This window comes from Sinocyclocheilus anshuiensis, unplaced genomic scaffold (assembly GCF_001515605.1).
Source record: "Sinocyclocheilus anshuiensis isolate Anshui unplaced genomic scaffold, SAMN03320099.WGS_v1.1 scaffold1393, whole genome shotgun sequence".
In the NCBI taxonomy this organism is placed as follows: domain Eukaryota; kingdom Metazoa; phylum Chordata; class Actinopteri; order Cypriniformes; family Cyprinidae; genus Sinocyclocheilus; species Sinocyclocheilus anshuiensis.
In genome coordinates this window covers 81461-85092 of record NW_015548343.1, presented here as the reverse complement: position 1 = coordinate 85092, position 3632 = coordinate 81461, and the positions used below count along the sequence as shown (strand labels likewise).

At 38.2% G+C, this 3632-nt stretch overlaps 1 protein-coding gene across 1 annotated transcript in view; it reads left to right on the top strand.

Moving 5' to 3' along the window:
- The first annotated feature begins 3040 nt into the window (after positions 1–3040).
- LOC107656583 (voltage-dependent calcium channel gamma-7 subunit-like) overlaps positions 3041–3632 on the top strand; it is an 18553-nt gene continuing 17961 nt past the window's right edge. The window contains exon 1 of the mRNA XM_016444474.1: positions 3041–3184. The gene's annotated coding sequence lies outside the window, so the exon portion shown is untranslated. The remainder of the gene's footprint in view (positions 3185–3632) is intronic.

Genomic DNA, 3632 nt, shown 5'->3' with positions numbered 1-3632 from the left:
ATCACTGCGTGCTGTGAAAGCCGTTTCAAATGTCACTCCGTCTGTGATATTTGAGAGTGCAATAATTCATAGAAGGAGGTTTGAATCAATGTAGATTTTAGTCTGTCCTTGAATGGAGATATCAGGTCAGTCAACAGCACTGTGTGTTATTTTTATCACACATGTATTGGGTTTCCCCACCAGGGGTCTAAAAATAGACACAAAAAAAAAAAAGAAGAAGGGAGAGGCAGTTTAGTGAGGAGTGGGAGGGAGGAAAAGGAGCGACAAGAAGAATGATTGAGTGAAAGACTAGCTCGCTCCTCCTCCTCCTGTGATCTCTCTACTGGAGTGGATCGATCCCGAAGACCCTCAGAGGGTCTCAATCTTGAAACCACCATAAAGTGAATTCTTTATTACATACTGTCAGTGGCGAAGCCTTTTATTGATTGATTGGCCATACAATGAAAGTCAATGGAGTCTAATTTTGTTTACATAAATTCTTCAATATACTTTTGTGTTTTGCTGAAAAAAAAAAAGTAAATCATACAGGTTTATGACGGTGATTAAATGATGACAGTCACAGAATTCGTTTTTTTTGGGGGGGGGGGTAAGATTTCCTCTTTAAGTTAAAACTATTTTTAACATCACTAAATGAACCTAAATCCATTAGGTTACACAACAAAATTTTAAGGTTACTATTGTTCTCTGCGGTTTGACACATTTCTTACCCATACCTTCTTTTTCCTTTAATCTTTGTCTTCTTGTGGTTTTTTTTAACACTGTCAGACAGTTAGAATGATTAACAAAGCATAAAAATGAGAATGCCTCAGTTTATTCACTGAATTATTAACTCTAAATCTATTTTTCAGCTCTGTTTTTGATCCTGGCAGAACTGAAAGAATGTTAAATGTCTTCAACTAAGACACAAGAAATACCCAAGGAAAAAAAGGTGGGTGGGTGATTGTATTTGTACAGTACACTGTCAGAAAAAAAATGTGCAAAAATTGTAGCTTTAGGGGTACAACAGCTTGTCACTGGGGCAGAACTTATAAAGAGACACCTCTGTACCTTCTTTACCTCTCTAGAGTGCATATTAGTATCATAGAGTAGTAATATTAGTACCTTATTAATGCATACTAGTACTAGAGTAGTAATATGCACTCTTGTGGTACTATTATGAACCCTTTAGGGGTTAAGAAGGTATAAAGGCGTCCCTTTAAGAGTTCTGCCCCAGCGACCAGCTGCTGTACCCTTAAAGGTACAATTTTTGCATGTTTTTTCTGAAAGTGTATGTTGCATATGTATTATGTTTTGGTGTAATCTAAATATTTCCACATGACCAGCTTTTATTCACCTATCTCATCCTCATGCAAGCACACATGCACAAATGCACATGCACCACAAACATCAGAGCTTATCTGCTGCATGGGCAGGTTGGGAGTAAAAAAGCCCAAGGCTGTGCAAAGCAGCACCTTGAACCATACACACACTTACACACTTTTTCTTTAGCAAATATTGGTTTATCACATACAGACCCACAGAGGCTGCATACAACACACACGCAGTGTTGTAAACATATGCTTATGTGCTGCAGTCTAGTAACTCTACATTTACCACAGCAGAATTTGCTTTCTTTAACTGCAGTACAGTGGGCATCTGACAGTGCATTGTGGAACTAAACATCTGTTATTCACCATACGTTCGCAGGAGTTTCACACAGGAGTTTGCAATTGATCTCTTTGAGAGAACATAGTTTAATTTAAGACATTGTACCTGTACATTTTGGGCAATTCTGATATCCTCATTTTTATCACCGCATAGCTTTTTATATTTCATATCACTTTTAAATAAATAAAAAAATAGCAGAATGAATGTGAAAACTGTTAATATGCACTGTTAATCATGCTTCTTTTTTCTTTTTTTTTTTTTTTTACAAAAATGCATATAGCCTATTCTTTTAAAATATATTTTATGTTAAATATAAAACATACACAAACTTTTACAGTAAAAGTATGTTTCTTATTATTTTTGATATTATGTACTTTGGGTTTGTGTACATTATTTTGTACATTATTTTAGTGTCTTGTGTACATACTGTATAAATTGTAAGTAAAAAGGTACCACCATATACTGTACAAAATATATTTTACAACAGTCAAAATATGTAATTTTACTGTAAAAGTATGAAATCAATATATTTTCTATTATATGGTTTTAAGACTGACATATACTTTTACAATAAAGTATATTGTTAAAATTACGTTTTTGTAAGTAAACACACACACTCACACATTTAGCAATTCCAGTAATCCTTTCACTTTGTGTACGCGTAAATCAAGCGTAGCGTTAGTTCTGGCAGGTCACGTTAGTCAAGCTCGCATCAGCTGACTCTCAGCTGATCCCCATCAACCTATGGGAATACGACACCTATCTAAGCATTCATATATAAGGTCCCGCAGTAGTATCAGCAGTTTTCGCATTGCTCAATAGCTAATTACCCTCCTCCATCCCCAACTCCTCCTCTGTCAGTCAGGATTCAGCCTTCTGATTCTCCTTTGAATCAGACTAATTCTAAAATGTGTACATAACATTATTGAACTTTAACGATATCTGCAATACATTTATGTTGGTTCTGTTCTGTTTACCCTGGGGGGTTATTGCTGCTCTCCCTGATCTCATCCATGCTAGGCTGCATGGATGCACAGGGAGTTCTTGCCCAGAACGGAACCATACCGCCAATCCAAACTGTATGCTAATTGTCAATCATCTTTGACGATAGTGGTCCTGACAGAAGTACGCACAAGTAAGCACGTATGCATGTTAGTTTTGGACACAATTTTTGTTGTTTAGGGAATAATCTTATCACATGATCTCCTTATCTGACTCTCATGCCTTCACCGACACATACAGACCGAAAACTAACCATGACCTTATTGAGCCTCATCAGCGTCAAACTACATGAGTGAAAGTCTCTCTTCTGTCACCCCATCCTCACGCCGTTCAGCCAAATCACCGCAGTGCTGAAAGAGTGAGAGCGCGAGAAAGAGAGGGAGAGAACACGCGTGTGGGGTGTGTGTTCGTGTGTGAAAGAGCGAGTGAGGTAGAGAGAGAGGAAAACTGCAAAATCTGTCAAGATTTCCAGGCGTTCGGTTATTCCTCTCGACGCCTGTGCAGCGCTGACTCGGGTCGGGTCGCGTGCTGGAGGGTGAGTGCTCGCGCTCTTCGTTCTTCATGCACGTTACCATCGCCGTGTGAGCGGCGCGTGATTAGACAGCATAGTTTGAAGTCGAGAGATCGATTTGTTCCGGTGCTTTCGAGCCAAATATGACAGATTCAGTCAGTTCATATCCAATAGTCCTTACATGAGAGTATTTCGACTGCGGACCACGCAATATAGCTAGTGAAACGCTTATTATTATGTGGCGTTATTTTTATTTATTTTCAATTATCTTCTCATTTCTGCGACCATAACAGAATTTTCTAAATTGTTAGATGTGAGTTTTGTATCGTCTATTTATTTATTTATTTTGTATTTGTCGCACTTAGCTCGAGCCTCCTAGTTACGTTAAGATTATGGACTCGTGTCGTGGTGGGAGTGGGACTGGGACTGTATGTGTCATGGATGTTGTACATTTCTCTAGTGCTGACTTTGG